The sequence below is a fragment of the Triturus cristatus genome, chromosome 1_2 (genome assembly GCF_964204655.1).
Source record: "Triturus cristatus chromosome 1_2, aTriCri1.1, whole genome shotgun sequence".
NCBI lineage: Eukaryota > Metazoa > Chordata > Amphibia > Caudata > Salamandridae > Triturus > Triturus cristatus.
Genome location: NC_140580.1, coordinates 984,606,451 through 984,627,833, shown reverse-complemented (window position 1 = coordinate 984,627,833; position 21,383 = coordinate 984,606,451). Strand labels below are relative to the sequence as shown.

At 48.6% G+C, this 21,383-nt stretch overlaps 1 protein-coding gene and 1 pseudogene across 1 annotated transcript in view; one reads left to right on the top strand and one right to left on the bottom strand.

The window, feature by feature from the left end:
- Window positions 1–21,383, top strand: part of LOC146868523 (olfactory protein-like) — a 346,233-nt gene that overhangs the window by 15,281 nt on the left and 309,569 nt on the right. The gene's annotated exons all lie outside the window — the stretch shown is intronic.
- On the bottom strand, window positions 6,159–7,556 carry LOC146868524 (serine/threonine-protein phosphatase 4 catalytic subunit pseudogene; annotated as a pseudogene).

Sequence of the window (21,383 nt, the reverse complement as noted above, 5' to 3'; positions counted from 1 at the left end):
ATTAACTGAAGATGAGAAGGAACAGGTACTGAATGATGCCATGAATTGGACGCTGACTGAGTGATTTTGTTGTTGTTTGTTGTGCATGAAGTTACTTCATTGTATACTTTATGTAATAATCTATGCACTAAAAGTAACTCAAGTCCCTTTTCCCTTCTTGTATTTTTAATAACAAATTTGTACTTCCACTGCAGGCCGATACAGTGCATTTTGAATATAGGAAGGGGACTCACTTGGTACACCCAGACTGAGTTGAACAACACCATCATGATGACCACAGTGACATAGTTTCTTCACAATCACTCGGTACACGGATCGGAGATGATTGATGGAATAAGTCAGGCCGTTTCATGAGTGGCATATAAGGTAAACAAGTAAACAACAACCACAGCAGACCTAAATGTCTGTGTAGCGGTGGAGTCAAGTGTAGCGGTGGTATGACTGCGGTAAATTGTAAAATGCTATGTTGATGGATATGTGCTTTGTCCAACTCTTTCAAAAAATGTACGCTAAATGGAGGATGTGCAAAGGGTGCCGTCACCGTGGGCCTGCTCTGTCCTGTTGGTGTTGTAGGTTAATGCTGGAAACAGACTAGAGTAGAGATGATGCATCCATGACGCCTCGGAAAGTGTTCTTGTTGCACTACACCATTAACTTGTTCATTTTTTTCAACTTGGTTTCAATCTCAATATCCCTTTTGTTTTTGCAACTACAATTACAGGCCGGGCCTTACCCTGTGCTATACTTGGGAAAACAATGCACACTTACCTTACCAATGAATCTACATCTGCCAGGCAGGCAGTGGCGTCACCCAAGATTGATGGACGGAGCATCCATGGAAGGGAGGACCAAGAGGAGTGCCGAGATTCAACTCACCATTTGACCAGGATAACACAGTAACAGTATCAACTTTCATCATCTTTTAAATATTTTGATTCATTTTTTTGTCTACAATCATTACAGCAGTGTTTTCTTGTTGTTATTACTATTATTATCATTAGGTTTGCTCTCTGTCTATAATTCATCCCTACAGATATTTTAAAATGTTCTTTGCTATCTGTAAAAGTAAACCCGGTAACACTGAACACAAACTGTATGTAATCTGGGTCTCTCCTTATCATCAATCATCATGCATGCATTTCCTTTTTCTCCCTTAACATAGTGATATGGATATGGTAGTCTACAAAGATTTTGTCGTTTGATGTTTGTCCATGCGTACTGTTTTTCTTCCTCAAACCTTTCCCCAAACCCCCCTTCCCAACCATTCAACAAACCCTAACCCTCTTCCCCCGGGCTGTGTGACTTATTGAGGTATGACTACATTAAATGTACACCAATAATTTATCACACGCTTGCTGGGGCGGATGTGGCAAAAGCAACAGTACTTCAATTTCAAGGCAGGGCGGGGATCTTCTTCTGCTTGCCCACCCATGAGCAGTATATTTGTGAGGTCATTTTTTTTTACCAAAGGAACCGGCTAATACATCAGCATTAATTCCCGGCATTGATTGGATTAATGGATTTCATCCTCCTACACAGCACTAACAGTTACGCTTGTGTCCAGTGTACTGTAGGCCTAGTCAAGTGACTCGACTCAACTACTCTGTGTACTACTAGGCTATCCCCACCACCATTATGTGTTGTTGTATTTGGGCATATTATTGTTTGGCAGTAAGTTCTGTACTGTACTTCATTCTACTACTCCTCGAAGAGTCTCTCTCAGGCTACTGACGGACTCATTTTCCTTTTTTGCAAATGCTGCTGCCAGTGTCTACTACTACTACTACCACCACCACAACCATGGCATGATAGGAAAGAAAACCATCATCACCATGCAGCCATCGCTGTGCCTAAGTTAAACATCAAGCAAAGGTAAGAGAAGTTTGGGAGAGGCATAATTAATAATGGACCTGTTTTCATTAATTCAATTTCACACACCCCTTTGAGTCCAGTTGCAAAGTGCCTAGAGTAGACAGTACTAGTAGGACAAGTCACTCAGTGAGGGGTGCTGCATCTATTTGTTTCTGTCTTACAAAGTCATCCAATTATTAAAATCAAACACTGGCTGTGGGCGGCCCTGCACCAGCAAGGAAAGAAGGATACAGTGTGATGTAAATTAGTAACTCCACCCAGAAAACATTAACAACATCGTATGTAAACTTAAGTAGAAATATATTATTTAATACCCTAACAAAAATAAACTATGTAAAACAAATCCCACACCTGACCCACCCCTCTCCCTAACCCCAACCAATGTCCGGTAAGAAAATGTCCAATTGCCCAAAAGAGAAAACCCAACGCCCGATTCCCACCCACCCCAAGAATAATTAAAAAAGGGGCAATAATAACAGGGTCTAAGTTTGGCGTTTTTTTTTCAGGAGGACATGGACTTGCTCCTCCAGGCGGGCAACACGGCGCTTCAATGCGCGGCAGTTGCATCCACGGGGGGTTGGGGGGCAGCACTGATGGAGGGATGGTGGCGGGCGGCTGCCAGACGGTGGCGCCGTACCACTGGAGGGCGGTGACTGGGGCCCGGTGCATTGGAGTAGGCTGCAGCTGCTGCCGCCTCCTCCTCCTCCACTTCCAGGACCACCAGCCGACGATATTCGGTCTGTATGGCCTCAAGTTTCCGGCGCCGGGCCTTGGCTGCCAACTCCTTCCGGTCAGGTTTCCCCTTGGAAGGAGTAGCTATATATGAAGAAGAAAAAACAAGACTATTGTAAAATATACTCTTAGCAAAGCAGTAAGACAAATATTTCTACACATAGTGTCACGGTAGCACTAGCAAGCACAGTACATAACATTTGTGGTATGTACTATCTATACTCCCACTTTCTTGGACTTTAACATTTGTGGGAGTTTCAGGCATTCGACCAACCATGCATCTGATTCCTATCAGCCACCTATGCATGCTGAATGCATCCCACAAATCCTTCTCTGCCAGTCATAAATCTTAAATCTCGCCCTTCCTTCTTCCTTCCACTCTTCTTTCACTTTTCATTCAACCCATCCATCAAGGTCATCTGATCTGACTTTTAGTCTTCTCCATAGAACTTTCACAGCTGAGTTGAAATCAGATAGAAGAGGCCATTGGTTACTCAACACTCCCGCCACTAATGCTTTTACTAATGCTAAGTAAAGGGTGTCTTCAACCGTTCACAACAACTTCTTACTTAGTAAGTCAACTGTACAGTATTATACAGTACACCCTTGCAGTGAGTGTAATGTCAATAAGTAAGGATTAGGAATTTAACTTACCACCGCCTGCCACTGCTGCTGGCTCACCCCCTGCAGCTCATCCTGCAACTGCCGCCTCCTCCTCTCCTCCATCAGCAGCCGCGTCGCCTTCGCCGCTGGCCCCGGCACTGGTGGTTGGTAGTGCGCCTTGAGAAAACATTACACATTTTTTAGGTGTCATATCCACCTCCCCCTATTTTTCACTAGCAAGATTGAAAAATGAGTTAATAGTAATACATACATATACAACATTCATCACTAGTACAAATCAGGTAGTAGTAGAGTAGACACTAGTAGTTATATGGTCCCTAGGGTCATTCTTGTCTTTGCTTAGTTAACCCGAGCCATGCTACCATTTTACCTTTGTGTCTTTTATTTTAGCACACGCATCGTTACCTCGCAGCTTGTTGTATAAAGAGTGACGCCTTTGAGCCCACATGAGCTCATACTGCTACTGTCTAAGCGCTGCATACAAGTTCAAACAAAACAAGCCACTTTGTTATGGAGTTCTGGTGTTAGTCCATATTGCTTATCCAAAATGCTACACTTTTTGCCACGACTGAGAAGAGCTTGCAATATACTAACGCACACTATTTTTCTCATAACAGACGGAAGATTCCCTTCTACGAACCAGAGCTTTGCAGAGCTTATGATGTAACAAGTACTAGCTTCTTCTAAGGTGAGGGGTCCACAGAATTCGATCAGAGATCTTCATTTATAATTTTATATAAACTATATTCCTATTCGTACAAAGGGGATGGTGGTGCTTCCACCACTGTTCACTTATTATCAATCATGATTTCGCTTTTTTTTTCTTCGTTCTATGGACTTGTAGTTGTTGTAAGTGTAACTAAGTGTAACAATGTTTATAGTTTTAATCTTATGCATTTTGCTGTTGGTGCTGCATTATAGAACAACGTACAGAGCTTGCCAGTTGCAAATAACATGAACTTACATAGACTCGGTGGTATTTGGTCTGGATGGACTTACATAAGTGAGCGAGCGAAACGAAGGGTGTGCAAACTGTGCATGTGCATTGCTTCCACGACTGAGAGGTCGGGAGTGTTATTTTCTGGGTTGTCTACTCATTGGGTATCTTGGGGGGGGTTTGGAGAGCTACTAGTAATGAAACACTATTATAACTAGTCGGGCAGGGGATTGTGGTGGGTTCTGTTCTGATTGAGGTGTGAGTGTGAGGAAGGTCCAACCTCCCATCACCAACATCCTATTTTCTTGTTCAATGTTCTGTATGTGGAAAATCCCTACAACAGTAGTAGTATGTCCTATCCTATCAAAAAAGTAAAATCTGGTTGGGCATTTTGTTGGTGGGAATTGTCGAAAAACATCAAGATTAATAAAGCCTCAAAGATTAAGAAGAATAGAAGGAGTACAAGCCAAAGGACTGGACTCATCAATGGCTAGAGCTACTGGTGAATCTGAGTTTTATTTAAAACCTTTTAAATAAAGAGTGACCAACTGGGCATGCTTAGCTACAGACAGACTAATTGTAGTAGTACAGAGAGTCATAGCAGAGGCAGTTAGAGGCAGGGATAACAAGAATCTAGAAACAGATAGTCTAGATCGAAGGGTAATTGTTGGTAAAAAATAGCATTAGGAAACGGAAACAATAGTTCGGGGAAAAAAATACGGTGCAATAAAAGTTAGTGAAATCAGAATGAATATTAAAAACAGGAAGACTGGGGCCAGCAGCTGAGCCCTCGTTCTGGTCCTCCTGTCCGACTGGAACTGCTCCCGCCGACTCTGCCCCCGTCTTCTCGCCCCTGGGTGCTGATCATGAAAGATATAAGAAAGAAAGAGACAAACATTGATGATTGGTGTGAAACAAATAAAATATTTTTATAACACTGTCAAAAAAAATTTGTGTAAACAACAATTGCAATAAAATTGACCTATCTAATCTGGTCGACAAGTAGTATCTGGGGATTCGCGGACCAACTAGTTATTATTTATCTACACTAATCCAGTGTTCCATTCTGATTCCAGAATACTAACTAAGCCTAAGTAGTACGTACCACCTGACCTAGCCCACCTATTCCAGGGGTGCCAATTGTACATTTAGTAAGCATTTCCACTTCTTTTAGTCCTCAAAAATGCATAAATGGAGGACATATGACTGTATTTTTGCATACACAAAATTGTTGGTTGGTTGATGCAGATGTTCTGCTAGTGCTAAGCCTATTAGCACTCACTGAACAAACTACAAAAGGTTCTACTAAGGACTGGGGTAAGCACTAGCAGCACTCAGCAGCACGTGACGTAATAGACCACTAAAAAATTACAAACTTATAATAAGTAACTAAATCTAAGTATCAATCCACCCCTATCTCTTAGTGACAGGACAAAGGAAGGACTAGAGTCACTCTAGCATTAACTAACTTAAGTTTTCTAAAATAAACTCTTACATAATCACGCAAAACGAGTGCAAACGCAAAGTTGCAAATAACTAGATTAGTAGCGCAGAGCACCTGTGTCATAACAATTACAGAAGACTTTTAAACGTAAATTACCTGTAATGTATGTAAGCAGCAGTATTCTAGCTGGTCGGAAAAAAATATAAGCGCAATATGTAACACAGAGCAGAAGAACAGACACAAAGTAGTAATAAATCCAGATATGAAAATATTTATTAAAAAGGCAAACACGTAGAAGAAAGTATTAAAAAGTGAGCACATCCCAGAGAGACAGGCATAGACGAAGGGAAACAGGAATATTGGTCTAATTTGATAAGAGTTTTCTTTTGGGCTACAAACCCCCACCTACAGACATCTCTCCTTAGTACACTCATAATGTAGGGTCAGTCGTCGGTTCTGGTTGTACATCTTGTATCTTGACAATGAGTGGTATTTTTTTTTTTAATAAAGTGTGGACATGAGGGAGAGGGGGCACTAACAAAGCCTACCCCTGGGGCAACTGAAATGGGGCTTCAAAATACAATCTTATAACAGTGCGAGGCAGTAAGGAAACCCAATAACAGGAGGGTTTGCAGGGAATGGCTAATATTTGAAGGGTACACACACCCCCTGTTAGGAACAAACCGGGTTATTTCCAAGTCCTACAAAAATATTTGTCCGATTGAGTTCTTGAGTGTGTGGTAGGTGGGAGGGCGGGACTGCTGCTCAGCACAGAAAGAGCAGAGGGGTGCCCGCTCTCTCAGGCACCTATGCATGTTCCCTACAGTGTTTGGAATATTGGACACAGTTCCAGATGATGAGGGAACAGAAAGGGATTAAGAGGATAAGAGCAGAAGAGATGCTGCCGAGGTCACAGGAAGTAATCTGCCACTGGTTTCTTGGAGGGGATGCCTCTGGTCTCCTGCGGGGCTGCCTCAAAGATGATGAATTCCTTCTGAAGGTGCTCGTCCAACTCTAGAATGGCTGCCACATTACCACATCTATAGCAGTAGTTGGGTGCCGACCACACAGTCAGCACAGTCTCATTGAAATGCCACTTGTAACCTTCCATGACCAACTGGTGGGCCCGGCAAATCATGTCTATGTGATTGGCTGCGTTGAACTGTGCCACTACGTCACTGCCAAAGAGGTAGCCGGCTCCCCGTGGGCTCACCCCCCACCCGGTCGTGTCTTCAGGGTCAGACCACAATAGATCACACATTGGGCCATCGTGAGGCCCCTCCTGCTTCCGGTCTATCGTGCGGATCTGGTCCAGGGTCTGGATAGATGGGGACAGGCCACCATGTACACAGAATATCTTTCCATCGATGATGGCAGACAGGCTGAGGTAGTCAAAGATTTCGGTGCAGTACCGCCATACTGTGACTGAGCCATACTTGCGCAGGCATTCGTCATAAAAGCCATAGACCTTGGTAATCTGTCGGCTCTCGTGGTTCCCCCGAATCAGGGTAATACGGTCTGGGTATCGCACCTTCAACGCTAGCAGCAGAAGGAAGGTCTCTACGCTGTAAAAACCACGATCAACAAAGTCGCCCATGAAGAGATAGTTTGTTTCTGGAACATCGCCTCTGACCCTAAATAACTCTTTAAGGTCATAGAACTGGCCATGGATGTCTCCACACACTGTGACTGGAGAGTCCACTCGCTGTCCATTGCTTTCCTCCACCAATATCTCCCTGGCCTTGGCACACAGCGCCTTCACTTCGCTCTCCTTGATGAGCTCGCAGCATCTCAGTTGTTCTATTTGTCGGTCCAAATCACTGATATCGGCCATTCTCCCTCAGCCGGCAGACAGCACCACACTGCTCACCAGCCGGTGTCCAGGCCCACCGTTTACTCCACGCCCGGGCCTCACTCCCCCTCCTCCGACCGTCCCTGCCGGAAACAACTCTGTAATAATTAATAGCTACTCACCAAGACCCGGGACCTCCACTCCTAGCAGGTCCAGCAGGTCCTGCTTCCGGTCCAGGATATCGGACCACCGGTGCGTCAGCTGGTTCTGGCTGCGCCGGACACCTGAGCAGCGAAACACTGCCAGGCGCACCTTTCCCCACCGCTGCCGACGCTGCTGATGCTCCCGGAGCCCGTACCCAGGCCTGCCGCCTGCTGCCAGGGTTAAGGGGAGGTGGTACTGCACAAAAAAAAACAGTGCGGCCAACTCCACCTCCCAAAATAAGGCCCATGCCTGCACCCCTTGTGGGCGCCGCCTTCCGCAAGGAAGGCGGTCGCGGCTCAGGCTGCGATGCCCCCTGTGGCCCTTTGCCATGGTTCTGGGGTAGGCGGGGGGCGGAAACGAAAAGGTAAAAATTAAAAAAGTAAAAGAAATGACAAAAGAAGGTAATAGAAAAAGAGTGAAAAAGTTGTTAAAAAACACACAAAAAGTAGACAAAAACAAAAAATATAGAGTCAGGAAAATAGAGAGAGAGATAATAAATAAAAAAGATCAAAAAAAGTTTTCAGAAACAAAGGATTGACAAGATAGCGGGAGGATTGAAAAGCAGGCCCCAGAACCATAGCATAGAGTGAAAAACAAGATGGCCGCGCCCATTGCGACCGCATGGGCAAGTTCGCGAAATATTTTCCCCCCGAGCACGCAAAAAGCGTTGCAAACACGCAATACGCGTTCCCGAACAGAAAATACCTATCGCGAACAAGCATGAGCATGCATTGCGTGACCCGGAACAGGAAATAGCATCGCGAGCGGGCGGGACAAGTGAAAACAAGATGGCCGTGCCCATTAGCGACCGCATGGGCAAGTTGGCGACACATTTCCAATGCGATCACGCAAAAAACATCGCGAACAGGCGGGACAAAAACCTCTGCGTCTTCGCGATATTTCCGCGTGTTCGCTGAGATTTTTTGCGTTTTCGCAAAGATTTGCGTAACGCGATTACGCAATTTCCGCCCACCCTTACAAATCACTTTCTGATTGAGAGCCAGTAAAGATCACTCACGCAAGAAGTCGCAGAGGGTTTAGGGAGTAAACTGAGAACTAACCTGCCAGCTGCATTTTGGACTGTCTGGAGATGAGAGAGAAGATATGCCTGGATTCACATATATAGAGAATTGCCATAGTCACCCATGCAACATGCAAACAGCATGAACAGTAATTTTCCTTGAGGCTTCGGGTAGAGAAGTGATGATTTTTTGTAGGCATCATTGGAAAAGAAAAACAATGCTCAACTATCTGATTGACTTGGTTAGCAAAGAGAAGTTTCCGGTGTCTGTCAAACCTAGGTTTTTGGGAGAAACGTCTGGTCTAGATGGAACATAAAAATGTAAGACCTAGGGGTAGGAAACTGGATTATTAATTTGAGCGGGTGACTACCCACCTCAAGGAATAATCACAACCATTGTCAAGAAGAACCCTTAAAGTCACTAAATAAACCTGAGCTCAAACCCTTACTAGCTATGCCCAAGAGAACACAGGCTTAACTTAAAGAAGATGTGACTGAATACGATGCTGCCCACGGTTTACTTTCCAACTGCCTAATTATGATTTAGGCGGTTAGAAAGTAAACTGGCAGGTCATTCTGGCTGGCTTCCGACAGGCACTAGGAGTCCCTCTGCCAGTTGGAAGCTGGCCAGTAATCTCAAGGGAGCGCCTTTCTGCCCTTGAGATGAGATTATGATGCATGTTTTCGGCATGGTTTCCATGCCGGCCTGACTGACATGAAAACCATGTCAGAAAGTGTGTTTGCGGCCCCCAGTAGTGCCCCCTTGTGCTTGCCGCCTCCGGTTGGGGGCCGTAGGGGCATCTATGGTGCCCCCTGATGATCCCTGCAGCCCGTGGCAGGCACATTGAGGTGCCTGCCATGGTGTTCAGGGATTCGGTCGCATTGTTCGGTCGCATTGTTATAAGCCAGACAGGACCGCCGACCAGAGGTCATTTGGTCCCAGAACCCAGACTGTCTGCCTGACATCGTAATCAGGCTCAATATGTAAAGTATTTACGCAGCACCAAAAGAGTAATAAAGTTAAAATGCAAATTAATAAAAATCTCAAAACAAATTAGAAAAATAGATGAAAATGTAATCAAATGACACCAAAATACAAAAATCCAATAAAATATATTTTTTTAAAGCTTTAAGTAAATAAAGCGTCAATAAGAACAAAGTATCAATTATTGCCATTGGTCATATAGACTGGAGCCTAGGCTAACTTTTAATCTATCAAGTTTAAATGGCTGCACACTGCTCGTCACACCAGCAAGTTGCCCCAAGGAACTGTGGACGATGTAGTAGCGACGGCGAGTACGCCTATGCTACGAAGTGTATGAATAAGTATGTGTCGCATTAGCCATCCCTGGACACGTGTTTCGAGGTAGTTGCCTCTCGTCAGCAGGGAGCAGGTAAGTGTAGAGGGGTGCCGCGTGGACTGCCAATAATTAAAAACAGGCAAAGTACCTTTCACGGCGCGCAGGTGCTGGTCAAAGACTCGTCAGTCCGCTGGCTCAGGAGAGCCGTAATGTATCAAGTTTAAATGGCCGCACACTGCTCGTCACACCAGCAAGTTGCCCCAAGGAACTGTGGACGATGTAGTAGCGACGGCGAGTACGCCTATGCTACGAAGTGTATGAATAAGTATGTGTCGCATTAGCCATCCCTGGACACGTGTTTCGAGGTAGTTGCCTCTCGTCAGCAGGGAGCAGGTAAGTGTAGAGGGGTGCCGCGTGGACTGCCAATAATTAAAAACAGGTAAAGTACCTTTCACGGCGCACAGGTGCTGGTCAAAGACTCGTCAGTCCGCTGGCTCAGGAGAGCCGTAATGTATCAAGTTTAAATGGCCGCACACTGCTCGTCACACCAGCAAGTTGCCCCAAGGAACTGTGGACGATGTAGTAGCGACGGCGAGTACGCCTATGCTACGAAGTGTATGAATAAGTATGTGTCGCATTAGCCATCCCTGGACACGTGTTTCGAGGAAGTTGCCTCTCGTCAGCAGGGAGCAGGTAAGTGTAGAGGGGTGCCGCGTGGACTGCCAATAATTAAAAACAGGTAAAGTACCTTTCACGGCGCGCAGGTGCTGGTCACAGACTCGTCAGTCCGCTGGCTCAGGAGAGCCGTAATGTATCAAGTTTAAATGGCCGCACACTGCTCGTCACAACAGCAAGTTGCCCCAAGGAACTGTGGATGATGTAGTAGCGACGGCGAGTACGCCTATGCTACGAAGTGTATGAATAAGTATGTGTCGCATTAGCCATCCCTGGACACGTGTTTCGAGGTAGTTGCCTCTCGTCAGCAGCGAGCAGGTAAGTGTAGAGGGGTGCCGCGTGGACTGCCAATAATTAAAAACAGGTAAAGTACCTTTCACGGCGCGCAGGTGCTGGTCAAAGACTCGTCAGTCCGCTGGCTCAGGAGAGCCGTAATGTATCAAGTTTAAATGGCCGCACACTGCTCGTCACACCAGCAAGTTGCCCCAAGGAACTGTGGACGATGTAGTAGCGACGGCGAGTACGCCTATGCTACGAAGTGTATGAATAAGTATGTGTCGCATTAGCCATCCCTGGACACGTGTTTAGAGGTAGTTGCCTCTCGTCAGCAGGGAGCAGGTAAGTGTAGAGGGGTGCCGCGTGGACTGCCAATAATTAAAAACAGGTAAAGTACCTTTCACGGCGCGCAGGTGCTGGTCAAAGACTCGTCAGTCCGCTGGCTCAGGAGAGCCGTAATGTATCAAGTTTAAATGGCCGCACACTGCTCGTCACACCAGCAAGTTGCCCCACGGAACTGTGGACGATGTAGTAGCGACGGCGAGTACGCCTATGCTACGAAGTGTATGAATAAGTATGTGTCGCATTAGCCATCCCTGGACACGTGTTTCGAGGTAGTTGCCTCTCGTCAGCAGGGAGCAGGTAAGTGTAGAGGGGTGCCGCGTGGACTGCCAATAATTAAAAACAGGTAAAGTACCTTTCACGGCACGCAGGTGCTGGTCAAAGACTCGTCAGTCCACTGGCTCAGGAGAGCCGTAATGTATCAAGTTTAAATGGCCGCACACTGCTCGTCACACCAGCAAGTTGCCCCAAGGAACTGTGGACGATGTAGTAGCGACGGCGAGTACGCCTATGCTACGAAGTGTATGAATAAGTATGTGTCGCATTAGGCATCCCTGGACACGTGTTTCGAGGTAGTTGCCTCTCGTCAGCAGGGAGCAGGTAAGTGTAGAGGGGTGCCGCGTGGACTGCCAATAATTAAAACCAGGTAAAGTACCTTCCACGGCGCGCAGGTGCTGGTCAAAGACTCGTCAGTCCGCTGGCTCAGGAGAGCCGTAATTTATCAAGTTTAAATGGCCGCACACTGCTCGTCACACCAGCAAGTTGCCCCAAGGAACTGTGGACGATGTAGTAGCGACGGCGAGTACGCCTATGCTACGAAGTGTATGAATAAGTATGTGTCGCATTAGCCATCCCTGGACACGTGTTTCGAGGTAGTTGCCTCTCGTCAGCAGGGAGCAGGTAAGTGTAGGGGGTGCCGCGTGGACTGCCAATAATTAAAAACAGGTAAAGTACTTTTCACGGCGCTTCAGGTGCTGGTCAAAGACTCGTCAGTCCGCTGGCTCAGGAGAGCCGTAATTTATCAAGTTTAAATGGCCGCACACTGCTCGTCACACCAGCAAGTTGCCCAAAGGAACTGTGGACGATGTAGTAGCGACGGCGAGTACGCCTATGCTACGAAGTGTATGAATAAGTATGTGTCGCATTAGCCATCCCTGGACACGTGTTTCGAGGTAGTTGCCTCTCGTCAGCAGGGAGCAGGTAAGTGTAGAGGGGTGCCGCGTGGACTGCCAATAATTAAAAACAGGTAAAGTACCTTTCACGGCGCGCAGGTGCTGGTCAAAGACTCGTCAGTCCGCTGGCTCAGGAAAGCCGTAATGTATCAAGTTTAAAAGGCCGCACACTGCTCGTCACACCAGCAAGTTGCCCCAAGGAACTGTGGACGATGTAGTAGCGATGGCGAGTACGCCTGTGCTACGAAGTGTGTGAATAAGTATGTGTCGCATTAGCCATCCCTGGACACGTGTTTCGAGGTAGTTGCCTCTCGTCAGCAGGGAGCAGGTAAGTGTAGAGGGGTGCCGCGTGGACTGCCAATAATTAAAAACAGGTAAAGTACCTTTCACGGCGCGCAGGTGCTGGTCAAAGAGTCGTCAGTCCGCTGGCTCAGGAGAGCCGTAATGTATCAAGTTTAAATGACCGCACACTGCTCGTCACACCAGCAAGTTGCCCCAAGGAACTGTGGACGATGTAGTAGCGACGGCAAGTACGCCTATGCTACGAAGTGTATGAATAAGTATGTGTCGCATTAGCCATCCCTGGACACGTGTTTCGAGGTAGTTGCCTCTCATCAGCAGGGAGCAGGTAAGTGTAGAGGGGTGCCGCGTGGACTGCCAATAATTAAAAACAGGTAAAGTACCTTTCACGGTGCACAGGTGCTGGTCAAAGACTCGTCAGTCCGCTGGCTCAGGAGAGCCGTAATGTATCAAGTTTAAATGACCGCACACTGCTCGTCACACCAGCAAGTTGCCCCAAGGAACTGTGGACGATGTAGTAGCGACGGCGAGTACGCCTATGCTACGAAGTGTATGAATAAGTATGTGTCGCATTAGCCATCCCTGGACACGTGTTTCGAGGTAGTTGCCTCTCGTCAGCAGGGAGCAGGTAAGTGTAGAGGGGTGCAGCGTGGACTGCCAATAATTAAAAACAGGTAAAGTACCTTTCACGGCGCGCAGGTGCTGGTCAAAGACTCATCAGTCCGCTGGCTCAGGAGAGCCGTAATGTATCAAGTTTAAATGGCCGCACACTGCTCGTCACACCAGCAAGTTGCCCCAAGGAACTGTGGACGATGTAGTAGCGACGGCGAGTACGCCTATGCTACGAAGTGTATGAATAAGTATGTGTCGCATTAGCCATCCCTGGACACGTGTTTCGAGGTAGTTGCCTCTCGTCAGCAGGGAGCAGGTAAGTGTAGAGGGGTGCAGCGTGGACTGCCAATAATTAAAAACAGGTAAAGTACCTTTCACAGCGCGCAGTTGCTGGTCAAAGACTCGTCAGTCCGCTGGCTCAGGAGAGCCGTAATGTATCAAGTTTAAATGGCCGCACACTGCTCGTCACACCAGCAAGTTGCCCCAAGGAACTGTGGACGATGTAGTAGCGACGGCGAGTACGCCTATGCTACGAAGTGTATGAATAAGTAATGGTCGCATTAGCCATCCCTGGACACGTGTTTCGAGGTAGTTGCCTCTCGTCAGCAGGGAGCAGGTAAGTGTAGAGGGGTGCCGCGTGGACTGCCAATAATTAAAAACAGATAAAGTACCTTTCACGGCGCGCAGGTGCTGGTCAAAGACTCGTCAGTCCGCTGGCTCAGGAGAGCCGTAATCTATCAAGTTTAAATGGCCGCACACTGCTCGTCACACCAGCAAGTTGCCCCAAGGAACTGTGGACGATGTAGTAGCGACGGCGAGTACGCCTATGCTACGAAGTGTATGAATAAGTATGTGTCGCATTAGCCATCCCTGGACACGTGTTTCGAGGTAGTTGCCTCTTGTCAGCAGGGAGCAGGTAAGTGTAGAGGGGTGCCGCGTGGACTGCCAATAATTAAAAACAGGTAAAGTACCTTTCACGGCGCGCAGGTGCTGGTCAAAGACTCGTCAGTCCGCTGGCTCAGGAGTGCCGTAATGTATCAAGTTTAAATGGCCGCACACTGCTCATCACACCAGCAAGTTGCCCCAAGGAACTGTGGACGATGTAGTAGCGACGGCGAGTACGCCTATGCTACGAAGTGTATGAATAAGTATGTGTCGCATTAGCCATCCCTGGACACGTGTTTCGAGGTAGTTGCCTCTCGTCAGCAGGGAGCAGTTAAGTGTAGAGGGGTGCCGCGTGGACTGCCAATAATTAAAAACAGGTAAAGTACCTTTCACGGCGCGCAGGTGCTGATCAAAGACTCGTCAGTCCGCTGGCTCAGGAGAGCCGTAATGTATCAAGTTTAAATGGCCGCACACTGCTTGTCACACCAGCAAGTTGCCCCAAGGAACTGTGGACGATGTAGTAGCGACGGCGAGTACGCCTATGCTACGAAGTGTATGAATAAGTATGTGTCGCATTAGCCATCCCTGGACACGTGTTTCGAGGTAGTTGCCTCTCGTCAGCAGGGAGCAGGTAAGTGTAGAGGGGTGCCGCGTGGACTGCCAATAATTAAAAACAGGTAAAGTACCTTTCACGGCGCGCAGGTGCTGGTCAAAGACTCGTCAGTCCGCTGGCTCAGGAGAGCCGTAATGTATCAAGTTTAAATGGCCGCACACTGCTCGTCACACCAGCAAGTTGCCCCAAGGAACTGCGGACGATGTAGTAGCAACGGCGAGTACGCCTATGCTACGAAGTGTATGAATAAGTATGTGTTGCATTAGCCATCCCTGGACACGTGTTTCGAGGTAGTTGCCTCTCGTCAGCAGGGAGCAGGTAAGTGTAGAGGGGTGCCGCGTGGACTGCCAATAATTAAAAACAGGTAAAGTACCTTTCACGGCGCGCAGGTGCTGGTCAAAGACTCGTCAGTCCGGTGGCTCAGGAGAGCCGTAATGTATCAAGTTTAAATGGCCGCACACTGCTCGTCACACCAGCAAGTTGCCCCAAGGAACTGTGGACGATGTAGTAGCGACGGCGAGTACGCCTATGCTACGAAGTGTATGAAAAAGTATGTGTCGTATTAGCCATCCCTGGACACGTGTTTCGAGGTAGTTGCCTCTCGTCAGCAGGGAGCAGGTAAGTGTAGAGGGGTGCCGCGTGGACTGCCAATAATTAAAAACAGGTAAAGTACCTTTCACGGCGCACAGGTGCTGGTCAAAGACTCGTCAGTCCGCTGGCTCAGGAGAGCCGTAATGTATCAAGTTTAAATGGCCGCACACTGCTCGTCACACCAGCAAGTTGCCCCAAGGAACTGTGGACGATGTAGTAGCGACGGCAAGTACGCCTATGCTACGAAGTGTATGAATAAGTATGTGTCGCATTAGCCATCCCTGGACACGTGTTTCGAGGTAGTTGCCTATCATCAGAAGGGAGCAGGTAAGTGTAGAGGGGTGCCGCGTGGACTGCCAATAATTAAAAACAGGTAAAGTACCTTTCACGGCGCGCAGGTGCTGGTCAAAGACTCGTCAGTCCGCTGGCTCAGGAGAGCCGTAATGTATCAAGTTTAAATGGCCGCACACTGCTCGTCACACCAGCAAGTTGCCCCAAGGAACTGTGGACGATGTAGTAGTGACGGCGAGTACGCCTATGCTACGAAGTGTATGAATAAGTATGTGTCGCATTAGCCATCCCTGGACACGTGTTTCGAGGTAGTTGCCTCTCGTCAGCAGGGAGCAGGTAAGTGTAGAGGGGTGCAGCGTGGACTGCCAATAATTAAAAACAGGTAAAGTACCTTTCACGGCGCGCAGGTGCTGGTTAAAGACTCATCAGTCCGCTGGCTCAGGAGTGCCGTAATGTATCAAGTTTAAATGGCCGCACACTGCTCGTCACACCAGCAAGTTGCCCCAAGGAACTGTGGACGATGTAGTAACGACGGCGAGTACGCCTATGCTACGAAGTGTATGAATAAGTATGTGTCGCATTAGCCATCCCTGGACACGTGTTTCGAGGTAGTTGCCTCTCATCAGCAGGGAGCAGGTAAGTGTAGAGGGGTGCAGCGTGGACTGCCAATAATTAAAAACAGGTAAAGTACCTTTCACGGCGCGCAGTTGCTGGTCAAAGACTCGTCAGTCCGCTGGCTCAGGAGAGCCGTAATGTATCAAGTTTAAATGGCCGCACACTGCTCGTCACACCAGCAAGTTGCCCCAAGGAACTGTGGACGATGTAGTAGCGACGGCGAGTACGCCTATGCTACGAAGTGTATGAATAAGTATGTGTCGCATTAGCCATCCCTGGACACGTGTTTCGAGGTAGTTGCCTCTCGTCAGCAGGGAGCAGGTAAGTGTAGAGGGGTGCCGCGTGGACTGCCAATAATTAAAAACAGGTAAAGTACCTTTCACGGCGCGCAGGTGCTGGTCAAAGACTCGTCAGTCCGCTGGCTCAGGAGAGCCGTAATCTATCAAGTTTAAATGGCCGCACACTGCTCGTCACACCAGCAAGTTGCCCCAAGGAACTGTGGACGATGTAGTAGCGACGGCGAGTACGCCTATGCTACGAAGTGTATGAATAAGTATGTTTCGCATTAGCCATCCCTGGACACGTGTTTCGAGGTAGTTGCCTCTCGTCAGCAGGGAGCAGGTAAGTGTAGAGGGGTGCCGCGTGGACTGCCAATAATTAAAAACAGGTAAAGTACCTTTCACGGCGCGCAGGTGCTGGTCAAAGACTCGTCAGTCCGCTGGCTCAGGAAAGCCGTAATGTATCAAGTTTAAATGGCCGCACACTGCTCGTCACACCAGCAAGTTGCCCCAAGGAACTGTGGACGATGTAGTAGCGATGGCGAGTACGCCTGTGCTACGAAGTGTGTGAATAAGTATGTGTCGCATTAGCCATCCCTGGACACGTGTTTCGAGGTAGTTGCCTCTCGTCAGCGGGGAGCAGGTAAGTGTAGAGGGGTGCCGCGTGGACTGCCAATAATTAAAAACAGGTAAAGTACCTTTCACGGCGCGCAGGTGCTGGTCAAAGAGTCGTCAGTCCGCTGGCTCAGGAGAGCCGTAATGTATCAAGTTTAAATGACCGCACACTGCTCGTCACACCAGCAAGTTGCCCCAAGGAACTGTGGACGATGTAGTAGCGACGGCAAGTACGCCTATGCTACGAAGTGTATGAATAAGTATGTGTCGCATTAGCCATCCCTGGACACGTGTTTCGAGGTAGTTGCCTCTCATCAGCAGGGAGCAGGTAAGTGTAGAGGGGTGCCGCGTGGACTGCCAATAATTAAAAACAGGTAAAGTACCTTTCACGGTGCACAGGTGCTGGTCAAAGACTCGTCAGTCCGCTGGCTCAGGAGAGCCGTAATGTATCAAGTTTAAATGGCCGCACACTGCTCGTCACACCAGCAAGTTGCCCCAAGGAACTGTGGACGATGTATTAGCGACGGCGAGTACGCCTATGCTACGAAGTGTATGAATAAGTATGTGTCGCATTAGCCATCCCTGGACACGTGTTTCGAGGTAGTTGCCTCTCGTCAGCAGGGAGCAGGTAAGTGTAGAGGGGTGCAGCGTGAACTGCCAATAATTAAAAACAGGTAAAGTACCTTTCACGGCCCGCAGGTGCTGGTCAAAGACTCATCAGTCCGCTGGCTCAGGAGAGCCGTAATGTATCAAGTTTAAATGGCCGCACACTGCTCGTCACACCAGCAAGTTGCCCCAAGGAACTGTGGACGATGCAGTAGCGACGGCGAGTACGCCTATGCTACGAAGTGTATGAATAAGTATGTGTCGCATTAGCCATCCCTGGACACGTGTTTCGAGGTAGTTGCCTCTCGTCAGCAGGGAGCAGGTAAGTGTAGAGGGGTGCAGCGTGGACTGCCAATAATTAAAAACAGGTAAAGTACCTTTCACGGCGCGCAGTTGCTGGTCAAAGACTCGTCAGTCCGCTGGCTCAGGAGAGCCGTAATGTATCAAGTTTAAATGGCCGCACACTGCTCGTCACACCAGCAAGTTGCCCCAAGGAACTGTGGACGATGTAGTAGCGACGGCGAGTACGCCTATGCTACGAAGTGTATGAATAAGTAATGGTCGCATTAGCCATCCCTGGACACGTGTTTCGAGGTAGTTGCCTCTCGTCAGCAGGGAGCAGGTAAGTGTAGAGGGGTGCCGCTTGGACTGCCAATAATTAAAAACAGGTAAAGTACCTTTCACGGCGCGCAGGTGCTGGTCAAAGACTCGTCAGTCCGCTGGCTCAGGAGAGCCGTAATCTATCAAGTTTAAATGGCCGCACACTGCTCGTCACACCAGCAAGTTGCCCCAAGGAACTGTGGACGATGTAGTAGCGACGGCGAGTACGCCTATGCTACGAAGTGTATGAATAAGTATGTGTCGCATTAGCCATCCCTGGACATGTGTTTCGAGGTAGTTGCCTCTTGTCAGCAGGGAGCAGGTAAGTGTAGAGGGGTGCCGCGTGGACTGCCAATAATTAAAAACAGGTAAAGTACCTTTCACGGCGCGCAGGTGCTGGTCAAAGACTCGTCAGTCCGCTGGCTCAGGAGTGCCGTAATGTATCAAGTTTAAATGGCCGCACACTGCTCATCACACCAGCAAGTTGCCCCAAGGAACTGTGGACGATGTAGTAGCGACGGCGAGTACGCCTATGCTACGAAGTGTATGAATAAGTATGTGTCGCATTAGCCATCCCTGGACACGTGTTTCGAGGTAGTTGCCTCTCGTCAGCAGGGAGCAGTTAAGTGTAGAGGGGTGCCGCGTGGACTGCCAATAATTAAAAACAGGTAAAGTACCTTTCACGGCGCACAGGTGCTGGTCAAAGACTCGTCAGTCCGCTGGCTCAGGAGAGCCGTAATGTATCAAGTTTAAATGGCCGCACACTGCTCGTCACACCAGCAAGTTGCCCCAAGGAACTGTGGACGATGTAGTAGCGACGGCAAGTACGCCTATGCTACGAAGTGTATGAATAAGTATGTGTCGCATTAGCCATCCCTGGACACGTGTTTCGAGGTAGTTGCCTATCATCAGAAGGGAGCAGGTAAGTGTAGAGGGGTGCCGCGTGGACTGCCAATAATTAAAAACAGGTAAAGTACCTTTCACGGCGCGCAGGTGCTGGTCAAAGACTCGTCAGTCCGCTGGCTCAGGAGAGCCGTAACGTATCAAGTTTAAATGGCCGCACACTGCTCGTCACACCAGCAAGTTGCCCCAAGGAACTGTGGACGATGTAGTAGCGACGGCGAGTACGCCTATGCTACGAAGTGTATGAATAAGTATGTGTCGCTTTAGCCATCCCTGGACACGTGTTTCGAGGTAGTTGCCTCTCGTCAGCAGGGAGCAGGTAAGTGTAGAGGGGTGCAGCGTGGACTGCCAATAATTAAAAACAGGTAAAGTACCTTTCACGGCGCGCAGGTGCTGGTTAAAGACTCATCAGTCCGCTGGCTCAGGAGTGCCGTAATGTATCAAGTTTAAATGGCCGCACACTGCTCGTCACACCAGCAAGTTGCCCCAAGGAACTGTGGACGATGTAGTAACGACGGCGAGTACGCCTATGCTACGAAGTGTATGAATAAGTATGTGTCGCATTAGCCATCCCTGGACACGTGTTTCGAGGTAGTTGCCTCTCGTCAGCAGGGAGCAGGTAAGTGTAGAGGGGTGCAGCGTGGACTGCCAATAATTAAAAACAGGTAAAGTACCTTTCACGGCGCGCAGTTGCTGGTCAAAGACTCGTCAGTCCGCTGGCTCAGGAGAGCCGTAATGTATCAAGTTTAAATGGCCGCACACTGCTCGTCACACCAGCAAGTTGCCCCAAGGAACTGTGGACGATGTAGTAGGGACGGCGAGTACGCCTATGCTACGAAGTGTATGAATAAGTATGTGTCGCATTAGCCATCCCTGGACACGTGTTTCGAGGTAGTTGCCTCTCGTCAGCAGGGAGCAGGTAAGTGTAGAGGGGTGCCGCGTGGACTGCCAATAATTAAAAACAGGTAAAGTACCTTTCACGGCGCGCAGGTGCTGGTCAAAGACTCGTCAGTCCGCTGGCTCAGGAGAGCCGTAATCTATCAAGTTTAAATGGCCGCACACTGCTCGTCACACCAGCAAGTTGCCCCAAGGAACTGTGGACGATGTAGTAGCGACGGCGAGTACGCCTATGCTACGAAGTGTATGAATAAGTATGTGTCGCATTAGCCATCCCTGGACACGTGTTTCGAGGTAGTTGCCTCTCGTCAGCAGGGAGCAGGTAAGTGTAGAGGGGTGCCGCGTGGACTGCCAATAATTAAAAACAGGTAAAGTACCTTTCACGGCGCGCAGGTGCTGGTCAAAGACTCGTCAGTCCGCTGGCTCAGGAAAGCCGTAATGTATCAAGTTTAAATGGCCGCACACTGCTCGTCACACCAGCAAGTTGCCCCAAGGAACTGTGGACGATGTAGTAGCGATGGCGAGTACGCCTGTGCTACGAAGTGTGTGAATAAGTATGTGTCGCATTAGCCATCCCTGGACACGTGTTTCGAGGTAGTTGCCTCTCGTCAGCGGGGAGCAGGTAAGTGTAGAGGGGTGCCGCGTGGACTGCCAATAATTAAAAACAGGTAAAGTACCTTTCACGGCGCGCAGGTGCTGGTCAAAGAGTCGTCAGTCCGCTGGCTCAGGAGAGCCGTAATGTATCAAGTTTAAATGACCGCACACTGCTCGTCACACCAGCAAGTTGCCCCAAGGAACTGTGGACGATGTAGTAGCGACGGCAAGTACGCCTATGCTACGAAGTGTATGAATAAGTATGTGTCGCATTAGCCATCCCTGGACACGTGTTTCGAGGTAGTTGCCTCTCATCAGCAGGGAGCAGGTAAGTGTAGAGGGGTGCCGCGTGGACTGCCAATAATTAAAAACAGGTAAAGTACCTTTCACGGTGCACAGGTGCTGGTCAAAGACTCGTCAGTCCGCTGGCTCAGGAGAGCCGTAATGTATCAAGTTTAAATGGCCGCACACTGCTCGTCACACCAGCAAGTTGCCCCAAGGAACTGTGGACGATGTATTAGCGACGGCGAGTACGCCTATGCTACGAAGTGTATGAATAAGTATGTGTCGCATTAGCCATCCCTGGACACG